The following is a 22,538-nucleotide window of genomic DNA, read 5'->3' as shown; positions in this document are numbered from 1 at the left end:
ACTTAATTATATAGGTTTTTCAGTCAATTGAAGAAGAAAAATAAGCAATGATTTAATTTACCTATCAAATTAATAGCAAAGCAAGAGAATGTGCTTCCATTACTCTGAGTATTGTAGGGAAGAGGCTTAAAAATTGTATCAAGTGAATTTATCTAGCCCAGAAAACACTGAGAAGTTAAATGTGAACAACCCCAAGGAAAACCAATGAAGACAGTTTAGAATTTGTGTCTCAATCTATTAAAAATAAAGTTCATTTAAAATTTAAGTTTACAAAGTCTGTTGGACATACTATAGATATTTGTTAGTGATTTAATTTTATCTAGGCAAATACACACTCATAAGGGAATCAGTTGTAACCATTTGTGACCTGGAGAACCCTTGGTTTAAAAATGGCTACTGTCGTAGATGCATGCTCTCCAGGCAATGTGTGTGCAATTGCTCAATGTTTAAATATGAAAAATTTACATTGCAAAATTTATCACCAGTTGGTTGAAGTTCATGGAGAGATTATTTTTGTCAAGCAGCAAATTGATGGGAAAATTTTCAAGGTAGGAGGTTAGTGATGCACATAGTGTTGAAGATCAGCAAACATGACCAGAAGAACCTATATTATAGTTGAACAGCAGTGATAACAGCAACCAAAAAAAACCTCATCTCAAAGTAGAATATAATCTAAGTAGAAAAGTGGTAACTCATTATATTTTTTCTACTGTATAAATGCTTTATCTTGTTAGGTTGTGTAGGAAGTCACATTATTGTGTTGTTTAGATGAAATTAATATTTATTTCTCTCATAGGAAAATTGGTTGAGCAAAAATATCTTGTGTATTTATTGCACCAATTGAATTTGTAGCAACATTAGTCATCTGTCTTTTGGCATTCACCTAGCTAATAACAAAGGATCTTTAGATATTCCTTCAGCTTTACAATTGCATAATATGATGGAGAATTGTCAGGTGTGTCTAGTCAATATACAGGAAAGAGTTAGGCTTCATGGGAACAGAATCCTTGGTTTTTAAATCATGACAGCCTTGACGGTCTTGAAGAATTTTGTAAATTCTAAGAAACAATATGTGGCTCTGCTTCTTAGAGGCCGATGAGGGTATTTTATTATTTTAGAGGGAAGGCAAAAGTTGATGACTTCCTGTGGGTATAAGTTATTCCTTGAGAATCAGGATGTAACTCAGAGCCCTGTTAATTTCCATAGCTATATACATCCTGTCCACTCATGCACATGCATAGGAGTAATTAAGATTTTGAGTGGAAAACTTTTCACCACATGGGATGAAAATATGATGTTGAGACCAAGGATATGGAATGCACACTCCAACATTTGGTTATGATTAGCCCCAGCTAGTATACAATAAAAATACATTCAAAAAAACTAGGGTGCGTGCTGAGCAGAAGGCTGATAGTTCTTTAAAGTTCTGTTCTATTATTAAATTTCTTCTGCTTTCATATTAAACTTCAGTTAAATAGTCTCATCGGTTCATTGGAGTAGGTTTCCATTCAAAATGAACATTTGTCAACAGATGCATTTATAAACAGCTGTGGTTTTCTTTGGGTATATACAGTGTTATTATCCAGACCATCTGGCCATTTTACTGATGGTGTTTCTTATTTGGGCTCTGTTTCTGACATAATAATTTATTATCTTTAATCTGCTTGATTTCTTCAGAGAGCTTTTCCTTCTCTCACACCTCATGAACCAACCCCCCCCACCCCGCAAAGAAAAACCAAAAATTAAAAAAAAAAAAGTAAACTAACAAATGAAAAAGCTTACAGGGAGTGAATAGATCTTTCTAAAGGTCATGGCTTGGCCTAGTTATTTTCTTTTCTCTTTTTACTATAAAATGTAGTCTGATTAGAAAGAAAGATCAATTTAAAAACAATAATGCTACATTAATATTTTAAAAATAAGTTGCTTCCAAATATAAATATTTTTTGGGATTTATTTGTTTGATTTATTGTTTCTTTAATTTTAGAAACTTTGGCCACTTCACAAATGATTAAGAAACAACAGCTTTATTTTTCCAGGGCTTATCATGCTAGCCCATGCTTTTCTTACCAGCATTTTTAGTCAGAACAATATGATCATGGGAAAAAAAAAAAAAAGAGGAGAATAAATGTGTTTGCTTTAAAGTACATCCATCCATGAGCAGCATAGGAACCTAAAAATATGTACCCTTTTCTTATTCAGGTATAAGATGTAAATTTTAAAAATTCAGAAAGGTATAAGGAAGTGGCCCTTTGCATTATGTGAGCCAAATATGTAATGAGTATATTGGTAGTCAAAAAATGTAAGTCACATTTTTATAATTACCTTATTATAAATATATAAATTATTAAACTTTGATATTAAATTCATGTATAAATTTTAGGCAAAACTATATTGGAAAGAAAAATATTGAATATGGAATAAGAATTTGTAATTTCCAAAGTAAGGACTGAGTCTATTAATGACCTAGAAAATGCAGCAGGATAGCTTGATATTGTAAAAAAAAAAAAAAAAAAAAAAAATTTAAATAAGAACATTTATTCTCTATAGGCAAATCATTCTCTGACATAAATCACAGTAATGTTTTCTTAGGTCAGTCTCCCAAGGCAATAGAAATAAAAGCAAAAATAAACAAATGGGACCTAATCAAATGTATATGGTTTTGCACAACAAAGGCAACCATAAACAAAAGAAAAAGACAACCAGCAGACTGGGAGAAAATATTTGTAAGTGATGCGACCAACCAGGGCTTAATTTCCAAAATAAACAGCCCATACAGCTCAATATCAAAAAAGCAAACAACCCAATCAAAAAATGGGCAGAAGACTTAAATAGACATTTCTCCAAAGAAGACATACAGATGGCCAATAGACACATGGAAAGATGCCCAAAAATTCTACAAATAATAAATACTGAAGAGAGTGTGGAGAAAAGGAAACCATCCTACGCTGTTGGTGGGAATGTAAATTGGTGCAGCCACTGTGGAAAACAGTACAGAGGTTCCTTAAAAAACTAAAAATAGAGTTACCATATGATCCTGCAATCCCACTCCTGGGCATATATCTGTAGAAAACTCTAATTTGAAAAGCTACATTCACCCCAGTGTTCATTGCAGCACTATTTCAAATAGCCAAGACATGGAAGCAACCTAAATGTCCGTCAAAAGATGAATGGATAAAGAAGATGTGGTATATATATATAATGGAATACTACTCAGTCATAAAAAAGAATGAAATAATGCCATTTGCAGCAACATGGATGGACCTAGAAATTATCATACTAAGTGAAGTAAGTCAGGCAAAGACAAATAACATATGATATCATTTATATGTGGAATCGAAACTGTGATACAAATGAGCTTATTTACAAAACAGAAACAGACTTACAGACATAAAAAACAAACTTATGGTTACCAAAGCGGAAAGGGATAGGGAGGGATAAATTAGGAGTTTGGGATTAGCAGATACAAACTACTATATGTAAAATAGATAAAGAAAAAGGTCCTACTGTATAGCACAGGAAACTATATTCAATATTTTATAATAACCTATAATGTAAAAGAATGTATATATAACTTGAAAAAGAATATATATATAACTTGGACAAAACCATTTCTTAGAACTGACTGGTGTTAGACTTGTAGGCTGTTTAAGCTGTTTGAGCTGTTTAAGCTGTTTGAGCTGTTTAAAATTTTTTCTTTTACTCTAGAGAAAAATCTCTAAGAAATGGGATCCCACTTATCTAAATATTTTGAGAGTGACTCCCCCCATAACCCCCCTCCCCACAGGGACCCTAGCAGATTTTATTGTGTAAGAATGACAGTCCTTCCTCTTGAGCATTTCTAACTAAATGGACCAACCTCACCAAAGGCAATTTAGAACATCAGTGGCCATTATGGGGAACTTTTGAAATCCCCCCAATTTTACTTTTCCTAAAACTGAATTGGCAGAAGACCTAAATAGACATTTCTCCAAAGAAGACATACAGATAACGAACAAACACATGAAAAGCTGCTCAACATCACTAATTATTAGAGAAATGCAAATAAAAACTGCCATGAGGTATTACCTCACACCAGTTAGAATGGGCATCATCAGAAAACCTACAAACAACAAATGCTGGAGAGGGTGTGAACAGGGAACCCTCTTGCACTGTTGGTGGGAATGTAAATTGATACAGCCACGGTGGAGAACAGTATGGAGGTTCCTTAAAAAACTAAAAATAGAACTACCATATGACCCAGCAACCCCACTACTGGGCATATACCCAGAGAAAACCATAATTCAAAAAGACACATGTACCCCAATGTTCATTGCAGCACTGTTTACAATAGCCAGGTCATGGAAGCAACCTAAATGCCCATCGACAGATGAATGGATAAAGAAGATGTGGTACATATATACAATGGAATATTACTCAGCCATAAAAAGGAACGAAATTGGGTCATTTGTAGAGACGTGGATGGATCTAGAGACTGTCATACAGAGTGAAGTAAGTCAGAAAGAGAAAAACAAATATCGTATATTAATGCATGTATGTGGAACCTAGAAAAATGGTACAGATGAACCGGTTTGCAGGGCAGAAACTGAGACACAGATGTAGAGAGCAAACGTATGGACACCAAGGGGGAATGTGGCAGGGGTGGTGGTAGTGTGATGAATTGGGAGATTGGGATTGAAATATGTACACTAATATGTATAAAATAGATAACTAATAAGAACCTGCTGTATAAAAAAAATAAAATAAAATTCAAAAAAAAACTGAATTGAAAAATCGTAGCTTTAAAATTTCCCAAACTGAATGAAGCACCTATTTCAGTTGGTATTTTGAGGTTTCCAGATGCTGTCAGGAGCTTAAAATGACCTCTCTGCAAAATAAGATTTTAAGATTAACTGAGGCAAACAAATGATTAAAGAAAGATAAAATGGCTTCTGAAACCTCACGCTCCTCTTGCCTGTCTTCTTTGTCTCAGGCTCTGCCTCTGGTGCCATCTTCATTGTTTCCTTAGATGCCACCTACACCCTCTTTGTACCCTCAGTTCCCCCATACTAATTCTCTCACCAAACTTCCCTTTTTGCCTGAAACTCTCCCCACCTCCTTTTCTTCTATCAGAACCTTGTCCTTTAAAATTAAGCCTTCTGAGGATCTAGAGGCTAAACTCTTAATTTCTTATATTCCCTGGACTGAACTGTGAGCCACAGTCAAAGATTTTCCCAAACGAGCTGAAGATCCTCACAGATTTTCTGAGGAATTGAATGTAGTCATTCAGATTTATCACCTTGGTTTCCCTGACTTACATCAGCTAATTCACATGCTTATTGGTGAAGACCAGGCCCAACACTGGATGGAAATCACTAATTTGGAAAAACCTGACAAGTTTTCTGGGATTACAACTGGCCAGCCTGACATATTATATGATCAGGATCCGGGTATCACTAGGTGACTTCATCAGGCAATTCCTAGGGCTTTTCCACAGCCTGTTGATTGGAACAAAATTTAGCCTTGCACACAAAAATCTGATGAACCTGTTCATGACTATTACAATCAACTTCAGATCATTTTAAAAGAAAATTCTGGTCTTCTTTGGATATTAATTTCACCCGGGTAGCTTTTAACTCTGTTTATTAATGGGCTAATCTGAGATCTTTCTTTTCTAGTAAAAAGGACTAAAATGGAATGGGAAACTATGTCCACTCCAGGTTTGGTTAATCTAGTAAACCAGCTCTCTCATACTCTAGATGAGCCACCTAAAAGGAAGACCGCTAAAATTTTTAATCTTCACCTCTACCAAATGAAGGCCCCTAAATGAAACCAAAACCCTCCTATTTTCTGCTGTTATTGCAGAGATCCAGGACATTGGAAAAGAGGTCATTACAAATTTAAGTGCTTCAGGTGCCTCCAGTGCTCTAACCAGCCTTTCCATCGTCCTCCCAATTCTCAACTACAGAGGCTCTTCCCAATCCTCCCTCTTAATCAGCTGGAGAAATACCCCTTCCTATTTTCTTTTCCCCTCTTTAAAAGATTTCTCCACTCCTATCTGCAGAGGGAATGGCACATGACTCTTCATGGCTGCAGACCCCAAATTGCAATTCTTTGCTCATTCTGAATAAACCCTTTCTTGCTGGAGAAATAACTGGCAGGCTATTTGTTATAGGTGAACAAAGCAAAAAGGAAACTATAATAAAATTATAAGATAATTGGGTATATAAGGATAATAAGGATTAATTAGTTTTGTTAGATGCAGTAATAGCATTGTGATTATATATTTTTTAAAAGTCCATATTTTTTAGAGATGCATACTGAAGTATTTAGAGATAAAATAATACGGTGTCTAAAATTTTCTTTAATTTGTGGTGGGGAAGAGATAAAAGAAGATTGGCCATAAGTTGATACTATTCTCTCTACTTTTATATATGGAGGATATTCTCTATAATAAAATGTTTTATAAAAAAGAAATGATTAGTCATATAAGAGAAATACTGTTATACCATATGCTCTTCAACATAGAGTATATTTTTAATAAAGTAATAATTTAATATACAGTTAAATTATATTCTATCAAAACAGTATTACATTGTAATTTTAATGACCTTGTAGGAAGAGAATTTGCTCCCTTCCTCAGAGAACCAGTACATGACTTGCCTTCTATGTGCACCACAGTGGTTCAACAAGTAAGGCAAATGCCATGAATATGAAAGCTGCAGTTTGCAATACGTCACATCTAGAACCCAGGGAAGATGAATTAGACAAAAGTGGTAGTCATTCAATTACACAATCCTGACAAGTTGGTTTGCAGCAACAAAACTGTCCATTTAAGTTTCTTTTTAAATTTTTTTTAACATCTTTATTGGAGTATAATTGCTTTACAATGGTGTATTAGTTTCTGCTTTATAACAAAGTGAATCAGCTATACATATACATATATCCCCATATCCCTTCCCTCCTGTGTCTCCCTCCCTCCCACACTCCCTATCCCACCCCTCTAGGTGGTCACAAAGCACTGAGCTGATCTCCATGTGCTATGTGGCTGCTTCCCACTAGCTATCGGTTTTACATTTGGTAGTGTATATATGTCCATGCCACTCTCTCACTTAGGTTCCATGTTGTCTTCAGTCTTTTCATTGTGTTTTGCATGAAATCCATCACAGAATGAGAACTTTGGACCTCCAACAATGTTAGTACAAAGCTTTATCTCCCAAATCCTCCATGTCAAAAGCATGTATTATCTTGGGGTTGTCTTTCTGGATGTGAAGGTTTACCATAGATTTGCTGTGATGATATTTAACATAAAATCTTTTGTAAGTTAGATAACCAACTGCAGCTGTCCCAGCAGCAATGGGCACTGCTGCAATCCATTTTACATTGAAATAATGACAAATACTAAAAATGTAAAAAAAAAAATTTTGTTTTGTTGTTATTGATGTAAAAAAATTAATAGAAAGTTAACAAAAAGTAAAGTGACATGGACCAATAGTAATTTAATTATCTTCTATTCAAACAATAAATCTTAAATGGGAGAAAAACTTTTTGCTCACTAAGGCTATAACTCTGTACATAACTGAATCATTCTTGTCAGGTAAGGCTCTCTCCTGATATGAGGAAATCATGAGCTGAGGAAATGATGTGAAAACTTTTTAAATGTCTCCAGGATGTTTCCATCTAGACTCTTTGTGACATTGTGATATATAATACAGAATACGTATGTAGTCTTTTCCCATTTCTGGCACAGAACTCCTAAAACCTTTGGAATTTGCAAGGGATGAGAGCAATCAAGGTGTGTTATGTTAATGAGGTGACTTTTGCGAAGCACCTCAGGATGGGTGCCAGTTGCCAGGAGGAAAAGCCTTGTGATTAGAGGGTTGGAACTTTCAGTCCCACGTCCTGATCTCTGGGGAGAGGAGAAGGGGTGAAGATCAAGTTCAATTACAAATGGATGATGATCTAATCAATTTTGTCTGTGTAATGAAGCCTCTACAAAAATCCAAAAGGGAGGGGTTCAGAGAGCTCCTGGGTTGCTGAACATGTGGAGATTTGGAAAGAGTGGTGCACGCAGAGAGAGCCTGGAAGCTCTGGGTCGTTTCGCAATACTTTGCCCTATGCATCACATCCATCTGGCTGTTCCCAAGTTATACCCTTTTATAATAAACCAGTAGTCTAGTGAGTCAATTGGTTTCTTGAGTCTTGTAAACCACTGTAGCAAATTAAGTGAACCCAAGGAGGGGCTGTGGGAACCTTTGGTTTATAGCTGGTGGGCCAGAAGCATAGGTGACAGCCTGGGCTTTCAAGTGGCATCTGAAGTAGAGGGCAGGCTTGTGGGACTGAGCCCTTAACCTGGCAGAACCTCCAGGTAGATGGTGTCAGGATGGAGTTGAATTGTAGGTCTCCCAGGTGCTGCCAGAGAAATCTCGGTGGTGTGGGGAACACCCCTGATCAGAACTGGAGTGAGAATCATTGCTCCTTAAAGTTTGTTTCTAATGCTCCTGTTCTATCAATGACACCATCAGTCTCTTAGTCCCACACACTTCAAATTGTGCTATAATTTTTCATCCTTTGTTTCATTGCAGTTGCAGTCAGTTAACAAGTCTTGATGAATCTTGTTTGTCAATGTGTCATGTATTGCCTTCTCCCAACTTTAATTTCCAAACCTCACATCTGAGTCCTGCTTAATAGCTGAATTTTTATACTACTGACATACTACCTCCTAAACTGCACTGCTAGTTTTGTCACATCATCCTATACTAAAGAACCTCCAATCGTCCCTTATTGTTTGATGTCAACCTTTATTTCTTTGCCTAACAGTCTGCATTCTCCTTTGTCCCCACATGATCTATAGCTATTCCTTCCTTCCCACCATGAGGTTTTGCTCTGTATCCAGCTCCATTCTTCAGCTGCCTCCACTCTGTCCTCAAAGACTACCTTACATAATTCCTTGTCCTCTAACTGTTAGGCTTGGTCAATAGGGAGTACTATTAAGGGATTTATGGGTTGAATAAAACCTAAAGGAGTTTAAAAGAATTTTTTCTTTAAGATAAAGTGGGAAAAATATCCCAAACAAAATTATTTTCTCTCCATCTTAATCAGAATCATAGTAAATTATATAGAATCTCAGAGTAAAAAGAGATCATAAAATTTATATACGCCAACCCCCTTCCAAAGCCAAAGTATTCTATAGAGTAGTCCCTAGCTTATGTTCCCTCTTTTCCAAGAAATTCTTTCCAGCCTTTGAAAGCTTTCACTTTTAGAAAGTTCTTTCTTATAACAAACTTTCTATCTCCTCAGAGTTAACATCCATTGACCCTATCTACTGCAAGTAACCTTTAAAGATAAACACCCAGTGTCCATCCATGATAGCACTTCAACTATTTTATGATAGCCATCACTTTGTGTACTCTTCCCTAAGCTGGAAATTTCCAATTTTAAAAACTGTGCATGAGAGAACATGTTTTTAAGAGCCACAGAGCCTGTTGACTAAGTCTTCCTTGTGGCACTCACTACCTTAAGAGAACTCATTTTTAGCAGGCACCTGTGCTACTGTCTTAGATGACTGACTTTTCTGTCATAGGTGAGCTCCCTAGAATCAGTGGCTGTGTCATATTCATCCTGTATTCCCAGTGCCTTGCCCAGTTATTAGCACTTTCATTTTTAAACAGATAGATGGATTCACTTATTCCCCTTTAATGCTTCAAGTGTGCCTCTCCCTCTCAGAAACAGACTCAATAGTTCAAACGAGGTCTGATTAATATAGAGAGGATTAAAGCCATACTTGTTCAAATAGAATATCATACTTCCTATAATGCAGCTTGAGATTACATTAGCATCTTTTTTCCCCTCAACTATATACACTATTGACTCATATCAAGTGCATTTTAAATTAAACTCAAAAGTTTTTACATATTACATCCAAATCATATCTTCTAGCAAGTATTGGTGCAGTACATTTCTTTTCCTTATCTAAATATAAGAATAGTGTTTATCCAATAAACATAATTTATTCTTGCTGAACCTATCAAACTGTACTTTGAGATCATCTGGGATTCTGATACTATCATCCATTATTTTTGTTATTCCTCCCACTTTTTCTTTGTTAATTATGATAATGTCTTCATAGTTCTTTCTTCCATGTATTGATAAAAGTATCAATTTATTCATTCATTTATTCAATGACTATTAATTGAGCATCTAATAAATGCAAGCACTTATTCAAGGTGCTGGAGATGAAGCTTATATTCTAGGGCAGTGATTTTCCAAATTTAGCATACATCAGAATAACCGGAAGGGCTTCTTAAAATACAGATTATTTTAATGGTCACCAACCCCAAAGTTTCTGACTTAATAGGTCTGGTGTATGTGTGGCAGGGGAGAGATTTTGCATTTCTAACAAGTTCCTAGATGCTGCTGGTGCTGCTGTCCAGGGCCCACACTTTGAGAATCACTCTTCTAAGGAGAGACACACATTTAAATGCTAAGGACTTCATATTATGCAAATATGAGTTCATAGGACTGAGGCTAGATCCTTGCCTATAGAATACTCCAAGATTTATTTTATTTTATATGTTGCTTGTAAATGTAACAAAACAATAGGTTGACAATTAATTATGGTAAAAGAGATTTTCCAATATTTGGGGGATGAGTAAAGAGCATACTAATAGAAAATCAAGCTGCTCTTTTATAAATTACTCAGTTAATTCATTTGAAATAAAATATTTAATATCATACTCAGAGTCCGTTTTTAAAATAGTTACTATTACATTATATTAAATAATATTCTCCCAGGTATTTTGTTCAGAAACTAGTAAATTTCTAACGTTCTATTAATATAACTATGAATGAATGAATAAATGATAATAAGAATGTTAAGAGATTTTTCAGGTAAGTGATCCATAAATTAGTGGCAGAATCTGGACTTGAACTCAGATCTCCAAAGGGGAACACAGTCAACAGTATATTTAGAGCAGTAAAAACTTATTTCTAAGTCAATGTCAATCCCAGATAAATATATGAGTTGCCTAAAGTTTGAGCACTTATTTTCATGTGTGATTATGCTTAGGCATCTTGTGAGATGCGGACAATGATTTGTCTGAATCTCTTGGGAATCTCCCCTAATCACAGATCCTTAACTATTTCTTGGAATAAAGCCAAAGAATTGTACAAACTATACTGTTAACAGCTGTGATCTGGCAGACTGACTTTAAGGAAAATTCAAGGGCTGGGACCTATTTGCCTATTGAATGTATTTCCCCTCTGAATGTATTGAACCATCCAGACACTTTAACTTGTCTCAGTGGTGTAAAATACTCAACATAAAATCGATTGCAGTTCACTTTCATTTAAATAATATAAAATATGAAGCCTCATGGGACCTATTTGCCCCAGTTGAAATGTGTGCCGAATGCCCAGCTGGAATAGGGCATTGAAGAGATGGATCGTGGCTTTTAAAGGTGGTAATACAGGGCTTTTCCTATAGCCTGTAACCAGGTACCCTGATTCCAAATGATAAATACACCATAGACGCACTACAATGGTTTGTTTGAGCCATCCCTTGTGCTGTTCTGGGAATAAACCTAATAATGTATGAATCATGCTTACTACTGAACTAAAACATGCCTACACACTATCAACATTTTTAGCATTTAAAAGCTCATCAGATGGACAGTTCAGCTCACAAACACCCAAATGGTTTAGCTTTCACTGTGTCAATGACTCCAAACTTTTTGAGGTAGAAATATCATGTTTGTGTTTGTTTTAGTCTTTGCCTATTTTGAGTCCACTAATAGCTACTACTCTATTATTTTATAGGTATTTACCTACCATGTTAGTCATTAATTTCCACAAAGATGGAGGCTTCATATTTTATATGATTTAAATTAAAGTGAACTGCAATCGATTTTATGTTGAGAATTTTACACCACTAACTGAGACAGTTTAAAGTGTCTGGATGGTTCAATACATTCAGAGGGGAAAGTAATGGTTTATATGCACAGTGACAAAGCAGGCTGCTATGGACTGAATTATGTTCCTTCTAAATTCATATGTTGAAGTCCTATCCCCAATATGGTGGTATTTGGAGATGGGGCCTTTAGAAGATAATTAGGTTTAGAGAAGTTCATGAGGTAGTAGGGGGGTGACCCTCATGATGAGATTAATCCTTTTATAAATGGAGACACCAAAGAGTTTGCTCTTTCCCTCTCCCCATCAAGTGAGGACACAGCAAGAAGATGGCTGTCTACAAGCCAGAAAGGGAACTCTCACTAAAACCTGACCATGCTGGCACCTCGATCATAGGCTTCTAGCCTCCAGAACTGTGAGAATTCAAACTTCTGTTGTTTAAGCCACCCAGTCTGTGATATTTTGTTATGGCAGCCCAAGTTGACTAAGACACACAGTGTTTTAAATGAAACTTCTAAATGAATTAAACCATCTCCACTAATAACACTCAGAATTAGTCTGCAAATGAAACAGACTTAGTTGGAGTTTTTAAAGACTAATTGTACTGGAACTTTGAACATTACGAAGACATGACCTGATTGTTAATTTTCATTGTATATCATTGAAGATATAACCTGTTAGAAAATAACAAGATGACTCTTAAATGACTTTTGATGCAGTGTACAAACTCATCAGCTATGAAAAAAACAGTGGAAAAATATGCCTTTCTCCTTCCTTTTGCAAGAAAATCATTGACATTCAGAGCAATGCCCAGAATCATAACTAATTTACTTGAACATGCCATTCTTGGGGTATATAATTTGAAATGCCACATGCTCCCTCTTGAACTACAACTGTATCTTAATAGAACATGATAGCAGGCTAAGTTGTATAAGAGATTCTGAGGGCTGAGGAGGATACTGATTGGTAGAGAACCAAACAAAGCCATCCTCTGAGTCAGTCAGATGTTCAGATTTCCAGTAAAGGTCCCACAAACAACTACCTCAAGTTCATTGACAGTCAACTGCCAAAACAACAGCTTCTCTGTTTTCCAAAGCAGTACATGTATACGATCCATAAACAAACTGTCAAGGACATTGTACATCTGGACAACACAGTTGCAAGGTTAATTTTGGTTGGAAGAAAACTGTGCCCCTGGTTTTAATTTGGATGGAATTTTGATGAGGGAAAGAATCCTATCATGGGCATTTCTGATGTTTCTATGCTATGAACTGCCAAACATAGAAGATTCTGGTCAATAAAACTAGCACTTTGAGTGAAGTCAGGGAGTGTCTGAAGGCTTTGTCTCATGGACCAGCAACCTGGGCATTCATTATCATATTATAGGCTTGGAATTTCAAGATTCATACTATCAAAATAGCACTAAATAGTGAATAGTGAAAACCACTAAACAGTTTCTCGTGTCTCACAGGACTATGGTGAGTTTCCCACTATTAGAAAGGGGCACCAATCATCATCAAAATGGTCAAGGTCCTCTTATACCTTTACTTACTCAGAGCATTTGGAGTTGTCTACCCAATCCTTCTCTTATTTCCAATATTATTGAGGTCCATATAAATCCAGTGTTTCTCGGCAGTAATATAAGAGAACCAAGTATCTCTTTTCATCCCAATCTTTTTTTAAAATAAGCATATTTGTAATGACAGGACTCATTGGAGAATCTTTGTAAGCACGGGTAAGGAAGAGTGAGTAACTTTCATGATGTTGCATAAGTGAACCCGTACAAAAGTCAGATTCTTTTTACCATGCTCTCAATCTTTTCTGCTTCTCCCCTGAGTAGGACATGGTCAGCTGCATCATACAGCTGCCTTCTGTTCTGTTGTCACAATGGACTCTTGATAGTTTCCATCTGCGGTTAGGACCACCTCTGAAGTCTACTCAGTTCAGATTACCACTAGAGGAAGCGTCTGAAGAGCATTCAACACTCAACTATCAGGTGTCACCCCTGAACACCTGTCTTAGGAGCTTTCATCACCATTCTGACAGAAGTGGCCTTCCACTTGCATGTGACTAGGCTAAAATGTTTTAATAACCTGGGCTTAAGGTGTTGGCTTTTTAAATTTTAGAAAAGCCAACGTACAAAATTCAAAATTATAAATAGATGCATTTGAGAAACTATTCATTTTTATGAGGAAAATTTGGCCAAAGGATTATCAGAGTTACCCTAATGACAGTTCCCAGTATTAAATGTACTAGTATATAGAACTTGTTTTACCTGCAACTGCACAGGAACACAAAAATATCATTTTTGTGTCAGTACTTCATACACTCCATGTATTGATTCATATTATCTTAATAACAATTTTATAAACAATATAGAACAAGAATGGTGTCAATTTTGTAGTTGCAGAACCTGAGAGAAATTAAATAAGTATAAGGTCACATGGATTGGGAATTAAACTCAAAATTCAGACTTCAATTTCAAGCCCCATGTGCTTTCTACACTACAGTGACTACCTCTGAACCTTGGCACCTAATAGAAACATTCAGGTATATTAACACATGGTATCTACTGCTATTTAAAGACTAAGGATCAGGAATCTGAAGTGTTAAGGATTATGCATATTAATTTAAAATCAACAGTAATGGTGCATCTGTGATATACATATTTTTTCAACATCATCGTAACTGTTTTTTGACCTCTACGTGTCTTCACTATACTTTAAGCACAGGGGCTGGCTCCATCCCCAAATAGGAAATATAATAGCCTATAGATTTTATGGTGAATCAGGAGGCAAAATTTGCTGTTAATCTCATATCAACCTGCCACTCATTTCTGATAACTGGGCTTCTTAATAAATTCCATTCCTAACCCACGTTCCAAATCTCTTCCCTCTTGCCTCAGTTTCTGTCTTAATTCAATGCCAGGCACTTTGGTTCCTTTGGTTTGAAGGATTTTTCCTGTCCTGATAGGTCTTGTTTCTTCCAACAGCACTCATCACCCCATGCCCAAGAACTTTCACTCTTGTAGCAACACTTTCTCAATACTGACGTTAGTATTCTGGGATCAGGAGGGCTGCCTGGTGGAGATGCCATGGATTTTGAAGTCTGACCATGGTGGGTCTGAATCACTCATTCTTCACTTTTAGCCATTAACTTTAATCTCTGCAACTACTCCATGAAGTCATTTTTCAATTCCCATTTTATAAATTATAAAACAAAGGCAAGTCACTTAACCTCCTGAAGTCTCAGCTCCAAAATTCATAAAATGTGACCATTACTATTATTACTTAACCAGGGCCTCTCTAATACTGACCAGAAATTGAACTGCCCTCCATCATTGCTTTTCCGGCTTTGTGGATTCCCTACAGACCCTGAAGTATGTGTCGAGGCTCCAGGTCCCCTTTCTTCCTGGTCAGCTCTATTTTATGACCATCTGGGCTTCCAAATACGCCAGGAACAAATGCAAATTGACAAAGCAAAGTACTGAAATTTAGATGAACACTTCTTGTTATGAGTTTGACAGCAAGCAGATGTCATATACCATGAAATCTGAAACTATTATCCACTTAAGTTCAGTTCAGATTTCTATGTATCATTGCCCCCTTTGTACTTGGAACAGTCACATATTCACTTTATCTTGTCTCTGGTATTATGCTGTAGATCTGTTTGCTTGCTGTCAGGTTACTCCTCATGAACAAAGCCTCATCTTCATGCAAGGAAGGTTGACTATGTTGTTCATGTCTTTTTCTCTAGCACATAGAAGAGTGCTTGGCACACAATAGTTCCTCAATAATATGTGTTAATAAGAAAGCAAAAAAGGAAAGAAGGAGGACAAGGAAAGAAGGAAGGGAATAAGGGAGGGAGGAAGGAAGGAGGAAAGGGAGGGAGGAAGAAGCATACTTGGGGTAAGGTTGGAAAGATAAAAATTTTAATACTTTTGATAATAATATCTAAGACTTATTGAGTGCTTACTCTGTGTCCTGTTCTAAGAAATTGATATGTGTTAATTAATCTACTGGTGCAAATACATATTAAGAGGTAGGTAAGATTGGGAAACTGGGACAAAGAGGTTAAATAACTCGTTCATGGCCACAAAGCTCGTAATAGTGGAGTTAGGCTTCAAACCCAGGAAATTTAAGTCCAGATTCTATGCTCTTAATCTCCATGATGTATTACTTTTTTTTAGAGTGTATAATTAATTCATGGAATAAAAAAATAGGGCTGAACATTTACTGCTCTTAAAGCAAGTGACTTAAAAGAAGGGGCTCTAAGAAGGTTCTCAGTAATTGGTATTAAATTCTGTAAACTCAAAAAAAAATCCTTCTTACTTAGGCAAATTTACAGCAAACCGTTGAGATAAGAGAACTTCAAGAGAGAGAAGGACCAGACTGGATCACACATTTCTTGTCCAGACCCAGTACAGATTAATAAATCACAAACAATTCAGAGAACATCTTCATGCAATTCTGAAGGTATTTCAAGGAACCTTCCCATCTGGAATCTCTGCTGATTCTTTTCATATTGTATTTCCCTAAGGATGACTCACAGGAAATTGAGGTTTCAGAAATATGTTGTGTTTTTTTATGGCATTTCTCTACCTTCACTGCAGAAGTTTCAAAGATAAGTGATTTTGTGGTTGTGTTTTTTCGCATTAAGTTTAAAGAAAGAAACTCACTACGTTTCAACTATTTTTTATAATTTCTCTAATCATAATAGCATTTATGCTTATGTGACAATAGTGATGATAGTGACGAAAATCCTGCTGACTGTGGTACAAATATTCCAGTAAGTGAGGGTATGAAGAGGGTGAAGAAAAAAAAAAAACCCTGGATAATATATAAAATTGCAGCCAAAAAATAGTTGTTGGATAACCACTATGTGTATTGAGCTATGCTGCATATCATGAGGGGTACGACGATATATGGCCTCAAACCTGCCTCAAAGAATACAGTCTGTTAGAAGTGTCAGAGGTAGACCAAATGTCTCCAGCAGGGGATGAAGGCAGTGTGAAATAGACACAAAATACAGTGATCACACATTTACTGGCATATGATTAATTCCAGCTGGAGGATCCTTAGAGCCTTGTGGAAGGGTGGTATTTGAAATAGGTCTTGAGAGATTGTAGAATTTCTTTAAAAACACCATGAAGAGTAAGGAAGAAATTTGTAAAGGTGGAGATGGCAGAGGATGGTGTGGGGAGAAAGCAGCCAGCTCAGTAGTCTTTCTTCCTTCTTTTCTCCCTCCCTCCCTCCCTTCCTCCCTTCCTTCCTTTTTTCCTTCCAACAGCTATCCACCACTAAATAGGTAATAGTCCAGAGTAGAGGTTCACAAATCTTCCCCCAGTATGAGGGGCAATGCCTGATGCATGTGATACTTGATAAATATTATTGAAAAAAATTGGGTATATTGTGTACAAATGGGAGCTCAGATAGGCGAACAATTCTAATTTGCAGATTAAGGAAACAATCTTGTGCTATATCACTTATCACATGGAAGTCAGTTTTAAAAATTTATGAGTGTCTATATGAACCACACATTATATAACTTCAGGAGAGGTAAAAGAATGAACAAAAATTCAAAGAGTAAAGTTAGTTTTCTGACTATCTCTTAATAGACTCTGGAGACATCTAGAATGAGAACCATATCTTTATTCATTTAATAGGTATTTTATTTGATACCTACAATGTGTCAGCCGCTGTGTTAAGTATTGTGGTACAAAAATGAAAGATATGGTCCCTGCCAATGCTGTGCTTACAATTGATGGGGGAGAAAGCAAATACAAGGCATATGCTGCTGGTGATTTTTAGATAATATCAATTCCAGGCACTATGATGGGCAGTGAGGGCTAATACATTATTTATTTGGTGTACCCACCCTCTTGGGCAGATATTATCTCCATTTTACAGATGAGGATTTAAAGCTTAGATAGGGTAAGTAACTTGCCCGAGGCTACATAGTTGTTGTAAGTGTTAGAGCTGAGATTAAGATGTTCAGACTCCAAAACCTGTGCTGTTATCTGTTTATTACAGAACTTTAGGGGTTGGCAGTACAGTTGACCCTTGAACAATGTGGCGATTAATTCCCCTATAATTTAGAGTCAACCTCAATAACTGGGACTCCTCCACATCTATGGATTTAACCAAGTACGGATTGTGTAGTACAGTAGTATTTGCGATTGGAAAATATCCGCATATAAGTGGACCCGCACAGTTCAAACCCACGTTGTTCCAGGGTCAACTATAGTCACTTCCCAAATTGGCGTCTATGTTGAGTCTTAGAAAATGATTTTGGATTTGTAAGGAAGAGAAGTGGTGGGGAGAACATTAGAGGCAAGAAAGCAAGTGTTTATTAAGACTAGGGCAGGTGGCGTATTATGAGAAAGGTGTTGAACATGTGGTTAGAGAAATAGAACCGAGACAGTTTATAAGAAGCACTGGATACTTGGGCAGTAGCTCCCCTTGGCTGAACGTTAGAATCAACTGGGGAATGTTTGAAACATATCAAAGCCTGGACACCTGTCCAGACCAGTTTAAATGAAGCCTTTAGAGGGAGGGGTCAGGCATCTGTAGTTTTAAAAGTTCCTCTGGTGATCCTGGCACAGTTTTGGGTGAAAACCACCAAGCTTTACGCAGGGACTTTACGCAGGGAAGTGGGGTAGATGGATTAGGGTAGAGGCGGGGAAGTGAGTTGGGGGGGGTATTGAGTAATGATGATCGTCTAAATAGTGTTAGGGGCAAAACGAAAGGAAGTGAGGGAAGATAAGTGAGAGAGAATGATTAAGGAGGAAGTAGAATACACAGATCTTGTTATCCTTCTGGATGCTCAGGCTGGAAAAGATGGGGAATGACTTCAGTTTCTAGCTTAGGTGACGATATAGAAGTTAATGCCTTTTATCGAGGCAAATACAGGGGGAAGGGCAGGTTTGGGAAAGATACGGTGAAGCCAAAAGGCTGTGAATGAGATTTGATAGAAGTCAGAGAAGCCTGAGAAAAACCAGGGGAAAGTCATACCACAAGAGTCAGGAGAAGAGGAGCAGGTTGTCAGTAGTACCAAATGCCTCTGGAATCGGGAGCCACGTGATTTATCTACCTTCTAAACAGATCCCTGCTTTGGATTCATAACGCCAATGGACATAAGAGCAGAACTAGGAGAATCCTGTGTCAATTACGTCATTGTCCTCAGCTCCAGACTCACCCTTCTCTACCCTGCTTTGTGATTGCCAGGGCCAAACTCTGCAAACCACGCTGGCTTTGCCAGCTGCTCCCTAGTAAACCCTGCCAAGAAGGGGTGCTAGAGGGAGACTGCAAGGCTGCAGGAGGAACAAGCAACACTCTTTATTGCTCCTGAGGGCAGTAGCTATGAACATCACTTCAGACTTGTTTTTTCAGCCTGTAGCAAGTTTCTTTCTTTCCCGTGGCAGCAACTGAAACCAATTCGTAGTTTTTCTTCCACTTGCAGAAGCAGCTTCATCATGTCCTCCATCCAGAAACACCAGCAAGAACTGTCTGACGCACCTCCCCTCCAGAGACCTGGGTCCCAAGCCCACATGTCCCTGTCTCTGAGCTCAGATACACCAGCTCTAGCTGAACAACATCTCCTCCTCAAATGTCTGCATTTCAGCTCCACAGAGCCCCTATCTAAGTTTTAAATTTTAATAATTCCAGCCTCTTCTCACTGCCACCTCAGCCCTAAGGGTGGCAGCTACTTTCTGCAGCTGGTGTCTTAGATATCTTAGCATTATATTGCTATGCTTTTCTTTATCTATTTAAGAACTTTTTAACTAGTTAATCATTATTTATATTAAAATTTTTGTTCAAATAGGTAGTGTCATGTCCATTTTGAGACTGAGCCCTTACTTACTTACACAGAAATTACTAGTTCCAGGGGTCATTTTATGACACAGATCCTCAAAGTTATTTGGGGATTAGTTTGGTCATGTTCTTGAGCTCCTTGCCAATGGGAAATGAGATTCTAATAACCCATGGCAAGTAGTCTCATTACAATTAATCAAGTTACTACTTACAATCAACCGTTATGAAGTATTTACTGAATCAAGGGTCTCAGGGACTCAAGTGGCTACTGCACTTGACTGTTGTGGGAATAAGGATGCCTATAAAGACTGTGGTATGGGTTGGGTTTTCATGAGTGCATTGGAATGCTTATAGAATGGAAATGACAAATACACATCTTTAAATTTCCAGTTCAAGTCATGGTCTCATTTAGAGGACCATGAAGCTTCCATGCCTACCCTAAATGAGTCTCTCTCTCTCTCTCTTTTTTTCTTTTTTGTAGGCACAGCACCAGTATTTCAAAAAGCTAAACTCAAAATATTGTGTGTTGCAGAATTACAATATGTGTTGAATTCACAGCCTCACCAAGTGTCTCACAAGAAAGTTGGGGCCTTCAGGAAGAAGAAGGGCTCAGATATTTGAAATGGACACACCAAGTTAGAGGCAGATGAAGCTGAGAATCTTAGACCCAAGTCACTCTGAGTATCCCTTGTCAGTAGGAGCTGATTGCCTATCTGTGTCTGGAAAGATAAGCCTTCCTTTGCTTGAAAACCTTGCAGACATCTAGCCAGGGGCAGTTGCTTTGCAAGTGGAGTTCTCTTTGCTCACGATTAATCTCCACCGTCTCTTGTTGCCACTAGACTTAAACTAGGGTCAGATCTCAGTACGCTCCATAGGTCAAGTACAAAATCTGACCCAGAGGGAAGTAGTTTATACACCAAAATAATTGTAAGATTTTGCCAAAAATCTATTGATAGAAACCTAGGCAATATGTGTGGAAGTCAGTTCTAGGGGGGAGCTAGAGTAAGGAAAATGGGATATAAAACAATATCAGACCTAACTTCCTGACATGAGCACAGTCCTACATTTAGTTTTTTAAAATTGTTAATATGATTTTTAAAGGTTACACTCCATTTACAGTTATTATAAAATATTGGCTATATTCCCCGTGTTGTACAATACATCCCTGTAGCTTATCTTACACCCAATAGTTTGTACCTCCCACTCCACCACCCCTCTATTACCCCCACACTGGTAACCACTAGTTTGTTCTCTATATCTCTGAGTCTGCTTCTTTTTTGTTATATTCACTAGTTTCTTGACACTTTTAGATTCCACATATAAGTGATATCATACAGTATTCGTCTTTCTTTGTGTGACTAATTTCACTTAGCATAATGCCCTCCAAGTCCATCCATGTTGTTGCAAATGGCAAAATTTCATTCTTTTTTTATGACTGAGTAGTATTCTATTGTATATATACCACAGCTTCTTTTTTTTTTTTTTTTTTTTGTGGTACGTGGGCCTCTCACTGTTGTGGCCTCTCCCGTCGCGGAGCACAGGCTCTGGACATGCAGGCTCAGCGGCCATGGCTCACGGGCCCAGCTGCTCCGCGGCATGTGTGATCTTCCCAGACCGGGGCACGAACCCGTGTCCCCTGCATCGGCAGGCGGACTCTCAACCACTGCGCCACCAGGGAAGCCCCACCACAGCTTCTTTATTCATTCATCTGTTGATGGACACTTAGGTTGCTTCCATATCTTGGCAGTTGTAAATAAAGCTGCTGTGAACATTGGGAGGCATGTATCTTTTCAAGTGAGTATTTTTGGGTATTTTTGGATATATACCTAGGAGTGGAATTGCTGGGTCATATGGTAGTTCTATTTTTAGTTTTTTACAAAACTCCATACAGTTTTCCACAGTGGCTGCACCAATTTACATTCCCACCAACAGTGTACAACGGTTCCCTTTTCTCCACATGCTCCCCAGCACTTGTTATTTGTGTTCTTTTTGATGATAGTCATTCTGACAGGTGTGAGGTGATATCTCATTGTATTATAGTTTTGATTTGCATTTCCCTGATGATTAGTGATGTTGAGCATCTTTTCATGTGCCTGTTGGCCATCTTCATTTCCTCTTTGGAAAAAAATGTCTATTCAGTTCTTCTGCCCATTTTTAAATTGGGTTGTTTATTTTTTTGATGTTGAGTTGTATGAGCTGTTTATATATGTTGAATATTAATCCCTTATCGGTCATATCATTTATCAGTCATATCATATTTTCTCCCATTCAGTAGGTTGTCTTTTCATTTTCTTGATGGTTTCCTTTGATGTGCAAAAGCTTTTAAGTTTAGTTAGGTCCCGTTTGTTTATTTTTGCCTTTATTTCCTTTACTTTAGGAGATGAACCCAAAAAAATATTGCTGTGATTTATGACAGAGTGTTCTGCCTATGTTTTCTCTAGGAGTTTTATAGCATATGGTCGTACATTTAGGTCTCTAATCCATTTTGAGTTTATTTTGTATATGGTGTTAGAGAATGTTCTAATTTCATTCTTTTATGTGTGTGTAGCTGTCCAGTTTTCCCAGCGCCACTTATTGAAGAGACTGTCTTTTCTCCATTGTATATTCTTGCTTCCTTTGTTGTAGATTAATTGACCATAAGGGAATGGGTTTATTTCTGGGCTTGATACGGGTACAGTTTTAAAAGATTCTGGATTTAGTGTGTTAAGCCATAAAGCTAGAACTGATTCTAGCAGTTTTTTTGGTTTGTTGACTGAATTTGAACTTAACAGTGCCATATATAATTAGGTGGAATTGGCAAAACTTTCATGGCAATATGTAGTGGAAGGAATTCAAAGGCTT

Source organism: Tursiops truncatus, chromosome 1 (assembly GCF_011762595.2).
Source record: "Tursiops truncatus isolate mTurTru1 chromosome 1, mTurTru1.mat.Y, whole genome shotgun sequence".
In the NCBI taxonomy this organism is placed as follows: Eukaryota; Metazoa; Chordata; class Mammalia; order Artiodactyla; family Delphinidae; genus Tursiops; species Tursiops truncatus.
Note: the sequence above shows the minus strand (reverse complement) of the source record.